The 20055-nt window shown below is 43.2% G+C and overlaps 1 long non-coding RNA gene and 1 other non-coding gene across 2 annotated transcripts; both read left to right on the top strand.

Annotated features, from left to right (window-relative positions):
• The first annotated feature begins 3403 nt into the window (after window positions 1–3403).
• Window positions 3404–3485, top strand: trnas-aga (transfer RNA serine (anticodon AGA)). Its single transcript has one exon. It is a non-coding gene; the product is annotated as a tRNA-Ser (tRNA).
• Window positions 3486–16714: 13229 nt separating this feature from the next.
• Window positions 16715–18145, top strand: LOC127923966 (uncharacterized). The gene is made up of 2 exons (XR_008116325.1): window positions 16715–16875; window positions 17034–18145. It is a non-coding gene; the product is annotated as an uncharacterized LOC127923966 (long non-coding RNA).
• The last annotated feature ends 1910 nt before the right edge of the window (window positions 18146–20055 follow it).

Below are 20055 nucleotides of genomic sequence, written 5' to 3'. Positions count from 1 at the left end.
AACCCCTCAGATGTTGTAATTGTTGGATCAGCTGGGATACCTGCGTCGCAAGGGCTTGTACTGCCCGATCTGTGCTGGAGATGTTCTCCTCTTGTTGATCCATTCTCGTGATACTGCGGGAAATGAATTCGGTCAGACTCGTTGAACTCGCTGCATCCATGGTATGGTCAGATCGTTCTGTGACAATACAGAGGCGGATGCAAGATGCAAGCAACGATGGTTTAATGAATACAGTTTACAACAGCAACAGGACAGACAGACTGTACTCAGACGGAATCCGACCCAGGGACTAGGCGCATCTTCCAATGATAGCGTGCTGAGAAATCCAGGGAGTGTGTCCGGATGGGTAGGAAGGAGCACAGCAGATAATCCACACAAGGGCGGCGAGAGAAGAGCACAGACACACGACACAACCTCAGGGAAGTAACAACGATCTGACAACAAGAAACACTGGTTACAGAACATATAAAGGGAAGATAAGTGGTTCCAGCTGGCGCAGACAATCAGGCCGAGATTGGGAACCACGCCCACACAAACACGGGAGAGAGAGAGAGAGAGAGAGAGAGAGAGAGAGAGAGAGAGAGAGAGAGAGAGAGAGAGTGAGAGAGAGAGGCAGTGGATTCATGAACCGTGACACACACTTGCAAAGTGAAAGTTTATAGAAAAGTTCTGAACTTAAGTAGTAAACAGAAGAAAAGCAGAATTGAGGCCAATTATAATGCGAATAATTTAATGGTCTATAGTTCAATCCCATTTCTGAAGGTCTGATAAATAATTAATATTGTTTGTCCTCTTCCTTGTGGCAGGCGCAGCAGCACACTGTCCTCCAAAGCCTGCAAAATAATTGCCGGACTGCCCCTTTCCTAGCTCTGCGTGGAACATCCAGTGTCAAGTCCTTGGTGACGTGGGGGGTGACATCCGGGATGAACACAGCAACATCCTCTGGAAAGTGAAAAAAGAGGAACAGAATGTAAGCAAATGCAAACCGTAGCTTCAAAACATTGGCCAGTTGAAAGGTTCTACTAAGATGTCATGACAAATGGCACCTGCCAGAGTGCTCTCTAAGTGTTACTCACCTGCTTGGATGTCAGCTGGCAGAGTGGCGAAGACAGCCATTGTGAGAGTCCTTTCTTCAGGTGTGACGTCCACAACCTCCAAGAGGGAAGAGATGGGCTCTGCCTCTGTATTATGGGTGATGTCTACCACATTCCGGTTGGAAGAAGCCGGGTCTGCCTCTGTGTTAGGGTGATGTCCACCACAATCAGGTTGGAAGAAGCAGGATCTACCTCTGTGTTAGGGATGATGTCCACCACATTCAGGTGGGAAGAAGCCGGATCTGCCTCTGTGTTAGGGGTGCTGTCAACAACATTCAGGTGGAAAGAAGCCGGATCTGCCTCTGTATTAGGGGTGATGTCCACCACATTCAGGAGAGAAGAAGCCGGATCTGCCTCTGTGTTAGGGGTGATGTCTTCAACCTCCAGGTGGGAAGCAGCCGGGTCTGTGTTATGGGTGACAACAACAATCCTGATGAGCTCTACTACTACAAGGCACCTAGATGTCATCGGAACAGGCATCTGTCAGAGTGATCTCTATCATTGCTATTCACCTGCTTGGATGCCAGCTGGTAGTGTGGTGGAAACAGCCACCGCAAGGACAGGGGGACTGATAGGGTGGCTACAGGGGCTGGAAGCAGCTCTGCACCTCGTCCGCCACAAAGGCACAGACAGAGCTCATATAAAAGGGGTCTGGAGGTCATCCGTGGAGAAGGACTGACTGTGACTGATTCTCCCGAGGATCGACCACACAGAGTCAAAAGCAGCAGCCCGGGAGAAAGGGATGTGAGGGGAAGGGTCCTTTAACATGCAGGAGAGCTTCTCTACTACGGCCGCCACCATGCCCACGGCCATCCCGCTTATAAGGATTGGGTGCTCTGAATGTCCTTCCTCTGGCTGCAGCCACAGGGCCAGGAGGAGCCTGGGCACCACCTCCACCACCACCTGAGATGGGCTGAGCAGGTTGCTACGGAGCTCATTGGACTGCTCGCCCAGAATGCTTCTCACAGCTCTTTCCACGATGCTGTGGACCTTAGGATCGCTGAAATCAACAAAAAGGAGAAGACAAAGCTAAACGATGTGCAATGTGCTCACATAGACCACTGTCTTTGTCTGTTTTTGCGTAGTTCCAGATGTGTAGATAAATGGATCAAGTCATATGCAGGGCAGTACATGGAACTGACATGTCAGCTGGCGAGGTGGGGTGCATAGAGCGGCGGAGCTTGCAGAAAGCCTCGTGCTCTATGTCCATCATTTTTAGGAAAGTGTTTACTTCCCAGGCCTGCAGTATGAAACAGGAAGTCCCATTAGTGTAATTTCACAACAGATCTATTCTGCTGTGCTAACTCGTTGTTGAAAGGCTAGTAAAAGAGCTCACTAACTTGTAGTATGTCTCTAACTCTCATTCTCTTACCAGCCGAATGAGGTCGTTTCGCTCCTCCAGGGTTTCCTTTCACACCCTTCAAATAAAACACAGAGCAATTCAACTTTCCTGGCTTCTGATTTTTCTGTTGTTTAATTTTAACCACACACCCTGGAGTGCTGCTGGTGGCAGGGAATGGCAGTGAAGGTGAGTGCTGATGTGGTACTCACCTCTCCCTAAGGGATTTTTTGCCCTGAGACACCAGCCAGTTGCTCATGTGCTCCGTGGTGACATGGTGCAGGACCTGGCCTTGACTCTGGAGCAGCAGATAGTGGACCATGAGCTTCTTCTGCAAGATGAGGTAAGGTGTGAGACCGTGCCACGAAATACCATATCATGTGCTTTCAGAAGGGACTCTCTCAACATTTCACAACTGCTCATGCCTCACAATTTGCAAGTGATATTAAGAACCCTTCTCTAAACTGTCTTGAAATAAAACTCTTTCTGTTGTTTATGTTTTTGTGGGATGCATCTTACCTGTTTATTGTAATATTTTTCCTCCCAGCAGGCATGCAGATTCTGAAAATAAAGGCTGCTTCTACAGAATTCCTTTGAAGATAATGAAAATAATGATGTTTTGTTATGCACATTATGCACAGGCATGTACAGTATGCTAAAATTAATTTCTCCTAAGTTTACCTTTGTGGCACCATAAGTGAACTCCGGAATGCACCAAACCCTATCCATGGTAAGATGAGGAAGAAATGCAGCGCTATAAACACTCTCAAATGCAGACCTTCTGGAGCTGAGGAAAGATCAAGGAAAATAAGACAACAACTGTACTTAATAACAAATGAATGAGGGGAACATTTCATGTTATTGCATTATAATGAGTTACTGCATTATCTTTCAGTTGTTAAATTATCACTTTCTGTAGGCAATGCCTGGTGGCCCATTCACTTCTAAAAGCCTGTTTTCTTCTGTCAACGTTGTCGTGGCCGAGTGGTTAAGGCGATGGGCTAGAAATCCATTAGGATCTTCCTGAGCAGGTTCGAATCCTGCCCACAATGAAGAAAAATATTTTTTGACCCCTGCCGGAGGTGGAAGTTTAGTCATGTTTCTTATACCAATCACATTCTCTCAGATCTCCACAAGTACATAACGAATAGTTGTCCATTTGGTATAGGACTGCAGGCCATCTATCCCACCTCACACCAGAGAGAGTGATAGGATACGGCATGTGTCAAAATGATTGATTGATGACAGGTGTCAAAATATGATTGATTGCTGGACTTATGACCTTCTGACATGTAGTGAATATGTGCATTGTCCCGCCCCCTGTTCGTGTGGTCATGTGTTAGAGGGTGTGTGTTATTTTGTGGCCCATGCCCCCTCCACCCCCAGTTTTATTTCCCTGACGGTTGTTATCTATGAAGCATGAATGTCTGGGGTTATAGATATCTCTGGGGGCCTCAGTATTATAAATGTCCAGAACAAGCCATTTTTTAAGACCTGAATATTAAACATCTAAAATATGTCTACAAGTGTAATTCTCGGAGTGCTCTGTAGCTCATGTCACGAACCCAACGCCAAAAGCTTGGAGGATATTTTGTTAGAGGCTCCCGAATGTTTTAACGGATTTCTGTGTACAAGCGAGGGCCATATTTCGTACATATTCAACCCGGAGGAATCTACGGTTAAGATATTCACAGACAGCGTGTCCCAACCCTTTTATCGTGCAGAACCCGGCCTTTTTCTCCAGCGCTAAGGATGCGAGAATGGCTTAAAATAAGGCTAGCTTTGTGTCAAATGGAACGTGCCCTGAGTGCTTCAAGGCTGCCAGGATATGCGTTGGAAGAACAAGTCTGTGGACGCCAGGATCTAATGGCTCTGAGAGTCACTGCCGTGGGTATACCCCGGACTCCCGAGTGACAGTTTTAGCATGTGAACAATTTGACAGGTCAAATGCTACGAAAACGGTCAGTTCATATGTATCCTCCAAAGCATGCAAGGATGTAAATTTTTTCAAAAATGTTCAGTTTTAAATGGCGCGATTACCACATTTTCCGAACCCTGATTAATAAGCTGGACAGTCTTTTCGAAAATCGTGAACAATTACGGCGATGGCCGAGGTTATCGTTGAGACATAACCCGGAACAACAACAAGTTCGAAGGCGGATCTTTCCCTGGCAGGAAAGTGGACAGAGCTTCGACGGAGCGCGGAAAAGACTTTGTGATGGGGAATTGGAAACGGATAATGTTCAGGGCTAACAGGACCCCCTATATTTGTAAGAAATAGTTAAAATAAATGTTGAATTATAACGTGTGTTAAAATGTAGGTGTTAATTTTTGAAAATGTATACCCCCCCCATTTAACTAAGGGGTAGCGCTCTTTTCTCTCAAGCTAGGGTCTGGCGCAGACAACTGTAAGATCTGAAAAAAACATGTATTATTTTATAGTCTATTCCTACATGGGTATGTTATGAACATTACGTTTTATTAAAGTTTGTAATAATGTACAAAGACCTGCATCCAAGGTTTTTTTTATTTTTACATAAAACACATGTGCTGCATGTTTAAATATTATTCAAATGTGTTACTTAATTCAAACATGTCTTAAGGTTGTACTATATATTTTGGTCTTAAATCAATGGTTTTAAAACAATATCTCACCCTTTAACTATGGGAAATGCCTATTTAACAACGTATTCCAGCTCTGTCGCGAAGTAAAATATCAGAGTGTTTGGGTGTGTGGGGAGGGGTCTCGCGGCGGAGCAACAGGCGTGTGTGTGTGTGTGTGTGTGTGTGTGTGTGTGTGTTAGAAACAAGGGTGTGTGTGTGTGTGTGTGTGTGTGTGTGTGTGTGTGTGTGTGTGTGTGTGTGTGTGTGTGTGTGTGTGTGTGTGTGTGTGTGTGTGTGTGTGTGTGTGTTAGAAACAAGGTCCCTTGGCATTGTGTCCATTTCAGGCTTTAAACAACAATTAAACAGCCATCTAAATAATGTTTCTCAGCCTAGTTTCCTATTTAGTTCTCTTTATATGTACAGACACAGAGCTTCCAGAGGGCTCCAGCCTAAGGATTTTCAGGGCATGTACACCTGGGGAGATTAGAACCCCAAAGAAAAGATCCTAAAGGTATTTTCAGATTCAGGTTTATCATGACAGCCGCTTTATGAAAGGCCTTTACTTATGGCTAAACAGCTTCTACACAGTTTATTAATTAATGCTGTGGGATGAAATTAGGTGTTTCTAGGAGGTCTTAAACAGATCTACAGTGAAACAAACATGTACACTTTACACACATATTTATTGACTTTTAAAAAGACCACAGTAACATGACAGAATTTGTGCAAAGGCAACGAAATCGGCTAGGGGATATTAGATGTACAACAGTAGTATTCTGTAACAAGCAATACGTGTTAAACATGAGGCACATGCAATCATGACAGCCTCTTTATGAAAGGCCTTTAATTAGGTGTTTCTAGGAGGGCTTAAACAAATATACAGTGAAACAAACATGTACACGCTACACACATTTTTATTGACTTTTAAAAAGACCACAGTAACATGACAGAATTTGTGCAAAGGCAACGAAATCTGCTAGGGGGATATTAGATGTACAACAGTAGTATTCTGTAAAAAGCAATACGTGTTAAACATGAGGCACATGCAATCATGACAGCCTCTTTATGAAAGGCCTTTAATTATGGCTAAACAGCTTCTACACAGCTTATTAATTAATGCTGGGGGATGAAATTAGGTGTATCCGGTTCCGGTTGGAGCGAGCGGTCGCATTCGCACTTCGCTCTGCAGGTTGTATAACTTTTTCATTACATTTCATTTTAGTACAACGGTTGATTTGTCTAATCTTAGCAATTCTTCTTAGCTAGCTACATAGCCGTCCTTGTATCAGAGATAATTGCATAATTATCGTATTTCGTCGCCCTAACGTAGCCTTCACTGCTATTCGCCCAGGAGCTAGCAAACGCTAGCTAACGCACACAGATTAGCATCACTGTAGTGCTATTCACTCAACTGTACGACTTGATTAGTTTACTGTTACCTAGCTACATAATCTTAGCCATTCTTCTTAGCTAGCTACATAGCCGTCCTTGTATCAGAGATAATTGCATTAATTATCGTATTTCGTATTTCGTCGCCCTAACGTAGCCTTCACTGCTATTCGCCCAGGAGCTAGCAAACGCTAGCTAACGCACACAGATTAGCATCACTGTAGTGCTATTCACTCAACTGTACGACTTGATTAGTTCAGTGTTAGCTAGCTACATAGCTGTCTTTGTTTCCAAGATAATTGTGTAGTTTAGTGCGTGTAGCCTTGGAGTGATTATCTTAATTCACTGAGGTTCGCTAGCCAGCTATTTGTCGTCCTTAACGTAGGAGACTCTGCTAGCTAGCCAACAGCTAACAGCTAGCCAACGTCTACTGAATAGAACCCAACAACCCGGTCGCATTCACAGGTAGTATCACATTTTCATTTCATTACAGTACAACGGTTTGATTTGTTTGATCGTAGCTAGCTACATAGCTAGCTACATAGCCGTCTTTGTTTCAAAGATAATTGTGTAGTCTAGACCGATTTCCTAGGTTAGCTAGCCAGCTATTGTCGTTCTTTTAACTCAACGTAACGTAAACAACACTGCTAGCTAGCCAGCTAGCCCCCGAACAGCAGCACTGTAGAAATTATTACACTCAACGGAACGACTTGATTAGTGTAGTGTCAACAACGCAGCTACTGCCAGCTAGCCTACTTTAGCAGTACTGTATCATTTTAATAATTTTAGTCAATAAGATTCTTGCTACGTAAGCTTAACTTTCTGAACATTCGAGACGTGTAGTCCGCTTGTCATTCAATTTCCTTGCATTAGCGTAGCCTTTTCTGTAGCCTGTCAACTATGTGTCTGTCTATCCCTGTTCTCTCCTCTCTGCACAGACCATACAAACGCTCCACACCGCGTGGCCGCGTCCACCTAACCTGGTGGTCCCAGCGCGTACGACCCACGTGGAGTTCCAGGTCTCTGGTAGCCTCTGGAACTGCCAATCTGCGGCCAACAAGGCAGAGTTCATCTCAGCCTATGCCTCCCTCCAGTCCCTTGACTTCTTGGCACTGACGGAAACATGGATCACCACAGATAACACTGCTACTCCTACTGCTCTCTCCTCGTCCGCCCACGTGTTCTCGCACACCCCGAGAGCTTCTGGTCAGCGGGGTGGTGGCACCGGGATCCTCATCTCTCCCAAGTGGTCTTTCTCTCTTTCTCCCCTCACCCATCTGTCTATTGCCTCCTTTGAATTCCATGCTGTCACAGTTACCAGCCCTTTCAAGCTTAACATCCTTATCATTTATCGCCCTCCAGGTTCCCTCGGAGAGTTCATCAATGAGCTTGATGCCTTGATAAGCTCCTTTCCTGAGGACGGCTCACCTCTCACAGTTCTGGGCGACTTTAACCTCCCCACGTCTACCTTTGACTCATTCCTCTCTGCCTCCTTCTTTCCACTCCTCTCCTCTTTTGACCTCACCCTCTCACCTTCCCCCCCTACTCACAAGGCAGGCAATACGCTTGACCTCATCTTTACTAGATGCTGTTCTTCCACTAACCTCACTGCAACTCCCCTCCAAGTCTCCGACCACTACCTTGTATCCTTTTCCCTCTCGCTCTCATCCAACACTTCCCACACTGCCCCTACTCGGATGGTATCGCGCCGTCCCAACCTTCGCTCTCTCTCCCCCGCTACTCTCTCCTCTTCCATCCTATCTTCTCTTCCCTCTGCTCAAACTTTCTCCAACCTATCTCCTGATTCTGCCTCCTCAACCCTCCTCTCCTCCCTTACTGCATCCTTTGACTCCCTATGTCCCCTATCCTCCAGGCCGGCTCGGTCCTCCCCTCCCGCTCCGTGGCTCGACGACTCATTGCGAGCTCACAGAACAGGGCTCCGGGCAGCCGAGCGGAAATGGAGGGAAAACTCGCCTCCCTGCGGACCTGGCATCCTTTCACTCCCTCCTCTCTACATTTTCCTCCTCTGTCTCTGCTGCTAAAGCCACTTTCTACCACTCTAAATTCCAAGCATCTGCCTCTAACCCTAGGAAGCTCTTTGCCACCTTCTCCTCCCTCCTGAATCCTCCCCCCCCTCCCTCCTCCCTCTCTGCAGATGACTTCGTCAACCATTTTGAAAAGAAGGTCGATGACATCCGATCCTCGTTTGCTAAGTCAAACGACACTGCTGGTTCTGCCCACACTGCCCTACCCTATGCTCTGACCTCTTTCTCCCCTCTCTCTCAGATGAAATCTCGCGTCTTGTGACGGCCGGCCGCCCAACAACCTGCCCGCTTGACCCTATCCCCTCCTCTCTTCTCCAGACCATTTCCGGAGACCTTCTCCCTTACCTCACCTCGCTCATCAACTCATCCCTGACCGCTGGCTACGTCCCTCCCGTCTTCAAGAGAGCGAGAGTTGCACCCCTTCTGAAAAAACCTACACTCGATCCCTCCGATGTCAACAACTACAGACCAGTATCCCTTCTCTCTTTTCTCTCCAAAACTCTTGAGCGTGCCGTCCTTGGCCAGCTCTACCGCTATCTCTCTCAGAATGACCTTCTTGATCCAAATCAGTCAGGTTTCAAGACTAGTCATTCAACTGAGACTGCTCTTCTCTGTATCACGGAGCGCTCCGCACTGCTAAAGCTAACTCTCTCTCCTCTGCTCTCATCCTTCTAGACCTATCGGCTGCCTTCGATACTGTGAACCATCAGATCCTCCTCTCCACCCTCTCCGAGTTGGGCATCTCCGGCGCGGCCCACGCTTGTTGCGTCCTACCTGACAGGTCGCTCCTACCAGGTGGCGTGGCGAGAATCTGTCTCCTCACCACGCGCTCTCACCACTGGTGTCCCCCAGGGCTCTGTTCTAGGCCCTCTCTTATTCTCGCTATACACCAAGTCACTTGGCTCTGTCATAACCTCACATGGTCTCTCCTATCATTGCTATGCAGACGACACACAATTAATCTTCTCCTTTCCCCCTTCTGATGACCAGGTGGCGAATCGCATCTCTGCATGTCTGGCAGACATATCAGTGTGGATGACGGATCACCACCTCAAGCTGAACCTCAGCAAGACGGAGCTCCTCTTCCTCCCGGGGAAGGACTGCCCGTTCCATGATCTCGCCATCACGGTTGACAACTCCATTGTGTCCTCCTCCCAGAGCGCTAAGAACCTTGGCGTGATCCTGGACAACACCCTGACGTTCTCAACTAACATCAAGGCGGTGTCCCGTTCCTGTAGGTTCATGCTCTACAACATCCGCAGAGTACGACCCTGCCTCACACAGGAAGCGGCGCAGGTCCTAATCCAGGCACTTGTCATCTCCCGTCTTGATTACTGCAACTCGCTGTTGGCTGGGCTCCCTGCCTGTGCCATTAAACCCCTACAACTCATCCAGAACGCCGCAGCCCGTCTGGTGTTCAACCTTCCCAAGTTCTCTCACGTCACCCCGCTCCTCCGCTCTCTCCACTGGCTTCCAGTTGAAGCTCGCATCCGCTACAAGACCATGGTGCTCGCCTACGGAGCTGTGAGGGGAACGGCACCTCAGTACCTCCAGGCTCTGATCAGGCCCTACACCCAAACAAGGGCACTGCGTTCATCCACCTCTGGCCTGCTCGCCTCCCTACCACTGAAGAAGTACAGTTCCCGCTCAGCCCAGTCAAAACTGTTCGCTGCTCTGGCCCCCAATGGTGGAACAAACTCCTCACGACGCCAGGACAGCGGAGTCAATCACCACCTTCCGGAGACACCTGAAACCCCACCTCTTCAAGGAATACCTAGGATAGGGTAAGTAAGGGTAAGTAATCCTTCTCACCCCCCTTCTCACCCCCCCAACAAGATTTAGATGCAAGTGGCTGTTCCACTGGTTGTCATAAGGTGTATGCACCAATTTGTAAGTCGCTCTGGATAAGAGCGTCTGCTAAATGACTTAAATGTAAATGTAAATGTAAATGAAATTAGGTGTTTCTAGGAGGTCTTAAACAGATCTACAGTGAAACAAACATGTACACGCTACACACATATTTATTGACTTTTAAAAAGACCACAGTAACATGACAGAATTTGTGCAAAGGCAACGAAATCTGCTAGGGGATATTAGATGTACAACAGTAGTATTCTGTAACATGCAATCATGACAGCTGCTTTATGAAAGGCCTTTAACTATGGCTAAACAGTTTTCTACACATCTTATTCATTAATGATGTGGGCATACCCAGGATTTACAGACAGGACGTTTGATCTACACAGGGAGGGAAAACTTACGGAGTTATGATGGAGCGGGCAAGCGTCTTTGAGTTGGTGAATTCGAAATGGATAATGGTCGTGTCGCTACCTTCAGTAACCACGAGCACAACCGTTCCTTGATTTTAACTGGCGGCTTTATTCTGTAGTTTCAGTGAGAATTATCCCCTTCCGTGAGAACTATAAAGTAAATGAAAAACACAGTTAAGCACACTCTTACAACCTTATCTTACGAGTGACTTATTAGCTTGGTATAACTCTGAAGTTCTTACATACATAACAGTTTAACCGGTGTTATAACGGGTTCAGATTAAACACATGAATAAAGGAAAAAATACCTAATTGGCTGCTTATTACAGAAGGGAGGAAATCAAACTTCACACTTATTATTCCTGGCATGAATTCACACTTCATCCTAACATACACTCTTCAACCTTTATGAACTACACCCGATGACATGAAAACTTAGTTAACGCAGCGCTTGCCTTACCTCCAAAGGTGTGTTGCTACAATAAGGATCCCCGTTACAACAGTATTAGCTACATAGTTCCGCTTGTATTATCATTTCCCCCGCACAGCGGACACATAAACAATTCAAACAAAAGACAACGACATAACCTGTAAGTCTAACTGTCAGTTACAGGTCGGGGGCTAACAGGACCCTTTATCTGTAAGAAATAGTAAACATTTTGGAATGTGTTAAAATGTAGGTACTAAATCTTTTGAATTAAATAACTGGTTTTAAAAATGTATCTCACGCTTTATAGATAGGGGCAGAGGTAATTTCATATATCGGTTTAGGGGGGTTATTAACTTTATGTAAAACAATATTCACTCAAACAACACCGCTTAGAGCAGCTTGGAGATTATTAGCCATGTAAGTGGGGGAGCAAAAGAGCGGATTTAACCAACTCTGTACAAACCCCAACAAGGGGTATGATAACTCTGACGCGTACGTCTAATGATTATTGTAGATGTTTACAACTGAGGGGAGTTGACAGTAGGTCAATGAGATGTATAAAGGCAAATTGACATAACGGACCTCAAAGACCAACAGCCTACTTAATAATATAGAATGCATAGGTGTGTAATGAACATGTAACCATTATAAAACAAAAAATGTCTCGAAACACCCCCTAGTTAGGGACAGAACGTGGAGCATATACTTTAATACAGTTACCACAGCTTTAGCGCAAACCCACAGCCCCGAATATTTAGCTGCCAGGACAGATTAAAAAAGAGATGTGAATAAGTGAATCCCTCCTAATAGATATTTCTTAAGGCTACTGGACATAGGGGTTGGGAAGCGACTGTTAGACGTAGATTCTCAGAAGCAATTTATAGTCTTTCCTACAATGGTATGTTATAAAGTTTGTAATAATGTACAACTGTAGGTCTCCAATGTTTTTACATAAAAACACTAATGATGCATGTTTAAATAGTAGTACAATTTGGTAATTAATTCGAACATGTCTTTAAAAAGTTAGTACTATATATTTTGGTCTTAAATCAATGGTTTTAAAACAGTATCTCACCCTTTAACGAAGGGAAAATGTCCTTTCCAGCCATCAACCCGGTCTGTCACGAAGAAAAAAGACAGAAAATCCGGGTGCGTGCGTGAGTGTGCGTGTGACGGAGCAGCAGGAGTGTGTGTGTGTTTGTTTCAAAAACAAAGGGTGTGGGTGTGTGTTCAACAGGGCCCCAAGCATGTAGCCCCATTCTATCTGTAGAGAATCGTTTGAAACCAAGGTGTGCACTATCATGCATAAAGCATGTCGAGATATCAGCCGACCAGCCGGGGTTAAACATAGATATCTCTAATCTGCGGCCCCCCACACCCCGTTTGCAGATAGAATGTAACGACATCCCCTCCTGTTGTTTGAATTCACAGCCTGTGTTCTCTAAACCAAATATCCTGTATGCAACACCTTGTATATCTCCCGAAACGATGAAAACGGGAGTTTTCCTACCAACATAGAACACAATAGTGTATATCATGGGGAACTCCCGTTTTCATGGTTAATGTATATGTTGTGCAAAGTATTTTGGATTCTCAGTCCACAGAATTGAACACCTATCAATTAACCATGAAAACGGGAGTTACCCATGATATACACTATTGTGTTCTCTATGTTGGTAGGTCTAATAAACCGATATATTGTATACATTGATAATATTATTTTGTCAGAAATTCAAGCCGTTGATACAGTTGTGTCCTCTATCGCCGCCCTGCTGCTCGTGCTCTATCTGAACTACATTATGTAAATGATTCTAATGATTGAAGTGTATCAAGCTATTAAGCTGACTTAAAAAAATATTTATGATTTAGTTGATTCAGAATCTGAATATAAAAAGTATGGCTTCTTACATAGAAATGGGTCAGGCCTCTTGCTCAATAGCACAAAGCCGATCATTCAATCTATGTTCTTACTGGTTCTAGACTATGTTGAAATAATCTAAATGAATGCAGCGACCCTTTCATTAAAAACTATTGATGCATTTGACCATAGAGGTAAATCAGCTCTTTGCTCCCCCTTACATGGATAATAATCTCCAAGCTGCTCTAAACGTTGATGTTTTTGGTATCTCTGGGTTCATCTCTAGACTGGTGAATGAGGCCTGTTACAACTTTCTTACAAAATCTTTAAAGGTAGTTTGTGAAACCATTCAGTCATGGATGTCTGTAAAACATATTTAACACGTATTGCAGGTTACAGAAGCCTCTTGTTGTACTATGAATCCCCACTCATCCCTGTTATATATTGATGTGTTGGCTCTCTATGTACGTACATGTTTATAATACACATAGTGGGAATATTGTTTGCCATAAAGTTAATAACACCTAAACCTAAATATGAAATTACCTTTAGGATCTCTTACCACCCTATTACTTTGTGGTTCTAATCTCCCTCTTTTGCCCCAGTGACCAAATCTCTAACATTCCTGATCCTTCCCATATATTTTAACCCTAAACCGCCCACAATAACTATTGTCTATTGTTAGTCTGTAACCTTACTGACAGTATCCCCGTTTAAAACAGCTCAAAATACATTGTTGGCTACAGTTTTCATGTCTTTCATTATGCAGACATTTGTTTTATTAGACTATATTTCTCATTAGGAATACGGTTGTCATCCCCCTTGGAGGCTTGGTGCATGTACAAAGAAAAAGTACCAAATTCAACCATGGGTGGCTGTTAACTAAAATAATGGCAATGCGTGTAGTCGTTTTAAGGTTTTCATTGTTTTCTTGTCAGAGTTTTATGGTTTTGCATATGACTGTGCATTATATGCTGTCGTAATAGGCTTGAGGATCAGATCAAGCTGTCACGATCTTCAGGAGTAATAAGAAGCGGACCAAAGCGCTGCGTGGTGTGAATGCATCCTTTTAATGGATGACGCAAACACAAAGTAAAGTGAACAAGCCACTAAATGACCAACTACCGTGACGCTATATACCAAATGTGCTGACACAAGCACCTATAAAATAGACAATCACCCAACAATGACAACAAAGGCTACCTAAATATGGTTCCCAATCAGAGACAACGCCTAACACAGGCCTCTGATTGAAAACCATATCAGGCCAGACACAGAAAAAGACAAACTATACATACAGCATAGAATGCCCACTCAGATCACCCCATACCCAACAAAACCTATAAACATACATAGCAAACTATGGTCCGGGCGTGACACAAACCTATTGGGAATTCTTGATCAATCAAAATGTACCTGTTTTCCGTATAGAATGACTTGTATACATATTATATTACAACTTTTTTGTGTTTTGGCTTAGTGGTTGTTTCTTTACTAACTAGGAAAACTCAACAGTGTGTAAGTCTGAGAAACATTATTGAGCTGGTTGGTTTATTGTTGTTGAAAGCTTGACATGTACACACATTGAGAAGTGATTTTGCAGCAACAGTTTTAAAGTGGGTAATCGTATCATATATATATATATCCTTGCATGTTTGAATTAGAGCTCATTTAAAGTGTTTTAGATTATGATAATAATGTTATATTACTTTTATAATAATACATATCTTCAAACCAAATGTATTTCTGAAAACCCCTTTTTGCATCTTCAATAGTTGTAGATGTTCCAACGTTCGTAGACCTTTCATACAAAAAGACCTAATACTGTCTGTTTCATCGGTTCCTCCGATGTCGAGTCCCTAATGCATCCAAGTCACCCGTTGTGTCAGTATTTCATCGGTTCCTCCGATGTCGTTCAGAGTCCCTAATGCATCCAAGTCACCCGTTGTGTCCGTTGTCCATCATACCTAAAAAATAATAATAAAAAATAAAAAATAAAACGTTGTCCCCCCCCTGTTTAAAACACAAATAACTCGGGTACAGTCGCTTCCCAATCACCTATGTCCAGTAGCCTTCAGAAATATCTATTAGGCGGGATTCACTTATTCACATCTCTTTTTTAATCTGTCCTGGCAGCTAAATATTTGGGGCTGTGGGTTTGCGCTAAAGCTGTGGTAACATAGTTTAAAGTATATGCTCCACGTTCTGTTCCTAACTATCGAAAGTCCGGAATGAGTTTCGGGAGATATACAAGGTGTTGCATACAGGATATTTGGTTTAGAGAACACAGGCTGTGAATTCAAACAACAGGAGGGGATGTCGTTACATTCTATCTGCAAACGGGGTGTGGGGGGCCGCAGATTAGAGATATCTATGTTTAACCCCGGCTGGTCGGCTGATATCTCGACATGCTTTATGCATGATAGTGCACACCTTGGTTTCAAACGATTCTCTACAGATAGAATGGGGCTACATGCTTGGGGCCCTGTTGAACACACACCCACACCCTTTGTTTTTGAAACAAACACACACACACTCCTGCTGCTCCGTCACACGCACACTCACGCACGCACCCGGATTTTCTGTCTTTTTTTCTTCGTGACAGACCGGGTTGATGGCTGGAAAGGACATTTTCCCTTCGTTAAAGGGTGAGATACTGTTTTAAAACCATTGATTTAAGACCAAAATATATAGTACTAACTTTTTAAAGACATGTTCGAATTAATTACCAAATTGTACTACTATTTAAACATGCATCATTAGTGTTTTTATGTAAAAACATTGGAGACCTACAGTTGTACATTATTACAAACTTTATAACATACCATTGTAGGAAAGACTATAAATTGCTTCTGAGAATCTACGTCTAACAGTCGCTTCCCAACCCCCTATGTCCAGTAGCCTTAAGAAATATCTATTAGGAGGGATTCACTTATTCACATCTCTTTTTTTAATCTGTCCTGGCAGCTAAATATTCGGGGCTGTGGGTTTGCGCTAAAGCTGTGGTAACTGTATTAAAGTATATGCTCCACGTTCTGTCCCTAACTAGGGGGGTGTTTCGAGACATTTTTTGTTTTATAATGGTTACATGTTCATTACACACCTATGCATTCTATATTATTAAGTAGGCTGTTGGTCTTTTGAGGTCCGTTATGTCAATTTGCCTTTATACATCTCATTGACCTACTGTCAACTCCCTCAGTTGTAAACATCTACAATAATCATTAGACGTACGCGTCAGAGTTATCATACCCCTTGTTGGGGTTTGTACAGAGTTGGTTAAATCCGCTCTTTTGCTCCCCACTTACATGGCTAATAATCTCCAAGCTGCTCTAAGCGGTGTTGTTTGAGTGAATATTGTTTTACATAAAGTTAATAACCCCCCTAAACCGATATATGAAATTACCTCTGCCCCTATCTATAAAGCGTGAGATACATTTTTAAAACCAGTTATTTAATTCAAAAGATTTAGTACCTACATTTTAACACATTCCAAAATGTTTACTATTTCTTACAGATAAAGGGTCCTGTTAGCCCCGACCTGTAACTGACAGTTAGACTTACAGGTTATGTCGTTGTCTTTTGTTTGAATTGTTTATGTGTCCGCTGTGCGGGGGAAATGATAATACAAGCGGAACTATGTAGCTAATACTGTTGTAACGGGGATCCTTATTGTAGCAACACACTTTTGGAGGTAAGGCAAGCGCTGCGTTAACTAAGTTTTCATGTCATCGGGTGTAGTTCATAAAGGTTGAAGAGTGTATGTTAGGATGAAGTGTGAATTCATGCCAGGAATAATAAGTGTGAAGTTTGATTTCCTCCCTTCTGTAATAAGCAGCCAATGAGGTATTTTTTCCTTTATTCATGTGTTTAATCTGAACCCGTTATAACACCGGTTAAACTGTTATGTATGTAAGAACTTCAGAGTTATACCAAGCTAATAAGTCACTCGTAAGATAAGGTTGTAAGAGTGTGCTTAACTGTGTTTTTCATTTACTTTATAGTTCTCACGGAAGGGGATAATTCTCACTGAAACTACAGAATAAAGCCGCCAGTTAAAATCAAGGAACGGTTGTGCTCGTGGTTACTGAAGGTAGCGAGCGATACGACCATTATCCGTTTCGAATTCACCAACTCAAAGACGCTTGCCCGCTCCATCATAACTCCGTAAGTTTTCCCTCCCTGTGTAGATCAAACGTCCTGTCTGTAAATCCTGGGTATGCCCACATCATTAATGAATAAGATGTGTAGAAAACTGTTTAGCCATAGTTAAAGGAATTTCATAAAGCAGCTGTCATGATTGCATGTTACAGAATACTACTGTTGTACATCTAATATCCCCTAGCAGATTTCGTTGCCTTTGCACATATTCTGTCATGTTACTGTGGTCTTTTTAAAAGTCAATAAATATATGTGTAGCGTGTACATGTTTGTTTCACTGTAGATCTGTTTAAGACCTCCTAGAAACACCTAATTTCATCCCCCAGCATTAATTAATAAGCTGTGTAGAAGCTGTTTAGCCATAATTAAAGGCCTTTCATAAAGAGGCTGTCATGATTGCATGTGCCTCATGTTTAACACGTATTGCTTTTTACAGAATACTACTGTTGTACATCTAATATCCCCTAGCAGATTTCGTTGCCTTTGCACAAATTCTGTCATGTTACTGTGGTCTTTTTAAAAGTCAATAAAAATGTGTGTAGCGTGTACATGTTTGTTTCACTGTATATTTGTTTAAGCCCTCCTAGAAACACCTAATTAAAGGCCTTTCATAAAGAGGCTGTCATGATTGCATGTGCCTCATGTTTAACACGTATTGCTTGTTACAGAATACTACTGTTGTACATCTAATATCCCCTAGCCGATTTCGTTGCCTTTGCACAAATTCTGTCATGTTACTGTGGTCTTTTTAAAAGTCAATAAATATGTGTGTAAAGTGTACATGTTTGTTTCACTGTAGATCTGTTTAAGACCTCCTAGAAACACCTAATTTCATCCCACAGCATTAATTAATAAACTGTGTAGAAGCTGTTTAGCCATAAGTAAAGGCCTTTCATAAAGCGGCTGTCATGATAAACCTGAATCTGAAAATACCTTTAGGATCTTTTCTTTGGGGTTCTAATCTCCCCAGGTGTACATGCCCTGAAAATCCTTAGGCTGGAGCCCTCTGGCAGCTCTGTGTCTGTACATATAAAGAGAACTAAATAGGAAACTAGGCTGAGAAACATTATTTAGATGGCTGTTTAATTGTTGTTTAAAGCCTGAAATGGACACAATGCCAAGGGACCTTGTTTCTAACACACACACACACACACACACACACACACCTTGTTTCTAACACACACACATTCCTTGTTTCTAACACACACACACACACACACACACACACACACACACACACACACTCCTTGTTTCTAACACACACACACACACACACACACACACACACACACACACACACACACACACACACACACGCCTGTTGCTCCGCCTCAAGACCCCTCCCCACACACCCAAACACTCTGATATTTTACTTCGCGACAGAGCTGGAATACGTTGTTAAATAGGCATTTCCCATAGTTAAAGGGTGAGATATTGTTTTAAAACCATTGATTTAAGACCAAAATATATAGTACAACCTTAAGACATGTTTGAATTAAGTAACACATTTGAATAATATTTAAACATGCAGCACATGTGTTTTATGTAAAAATAAAAAAAACCTTGGATGCAGGTCTTTGTACATTATTACAAACTTTAATAAAACGTAATGTTCATAACATACCCATGTAGGAATAGACTATAAAATAATACATGTTTTTTTCAGATCTTACAGTTGTCTGCGCCAGACCCTAGCTTGAGAGAAAAGAGCGCTACCCCTTAGTTAAATGGGGGGGTATACATTTTCAAAAATTAACACCTACATTTTAACACACGTTATAATTCAACATTTATTTTAACTATTTCTTACAAATATAGGGGGTCCTGTTAGCCCTGAACATTATCCGTTTCCAATTCCCCATCACAAAGTCTTTTCCGCGCTCCGTCGAAGCTCTGTCCACTTTCCTGCCAGGGAAAGATCCGCCTTCGAACTTGTTGTTGTTCTGTCTGGTTATGTCTCAACGATAACCTCGGCCATCGCCGTAATTGTTCACGATTTTCAAAAGACTGTCCAGCTTATTAATCAGGGTTCGGAAAATGTGGTAATCGCGCCATTTAAAACTGAACATTATTTGAAAAAAAATTTACATCCTTGCATGCTTTGGAGGATACATATGAACTGACCGTTTTCGTAGCATTTGACCTGTCAAATTGTTCACATGCTAAAACTGTCACTCGGGAGTCCGGGGTATACCCCGGCAGTGACTCTCAGAGCCATTAGATCCTGGCGTCCACAGACTTGTTCTTCCAACGCATATCCTGGCAGCCTTGAAGCACTCAGGGCACGTTCCATTTGACACAAAGCTAGCCTTATTTTAAGCCATTCTCGCATCCTTAGCGCTGGAGAAAAAGGCTCGGGTTCTGCACGATAAAAGGGTTGGGACACGCTGTCTGTGAATATCTTAACCGTAGATTCCTCCGGGTTGAATATGTACGAAAATGGCCCTCGCTTGTACACAGAAATCCGTTAAAACATTCGGGGAGCCTCTAACAAAATATCCTCCAAGCTTTTGGCGTTGGGTTCGTGACATGAGCTACAGAGCACTCCGAGAATTACACTTGTAGACATATTTTAGATGTTTAATATTCAGGTCTTAAAAAATGGCTTGTTCTGGACATTTATAATACTGAGGCCCCCAGAGATATCTATAACCCCAGACATTCATGCTTCATAGATAACAACCGTCAGGGAAATAAAACTGGGGGTGGAGGGGGCATGGGCCACAAAATAACACACACCCTCTAACACATGACCACACGAACAGGGGGCGGGACAATGCACATATTCACTACATGTCAGAAGGTCATAAGTTCAGCAATCAATCATATTTTTGACACCTGTCATCAATCAATCATTTTGACACA

This window comes from Oncorhynchus keta, unplaced genomic scaffold (assembly GCF_023373465.1).
Source record: "Oncorhynchus keta strain PuntledgeMale-10-30-2019 unplaced genomic scaffold, Oket_V2 Un_contig_3388_pilon_pilon, whole genome shotgun sequence".
In the NCBI taxonomy this organism is placed as follows: Eukaryota; Metazoa; Chordata; class Actinopteri; order Salmoniformes; family Salmonidae; genus Oncorhynchus; species Oncorhynchus keta.
This window is presented reverse-complemented; position numbering and strand designations above follow the sequence as displayed.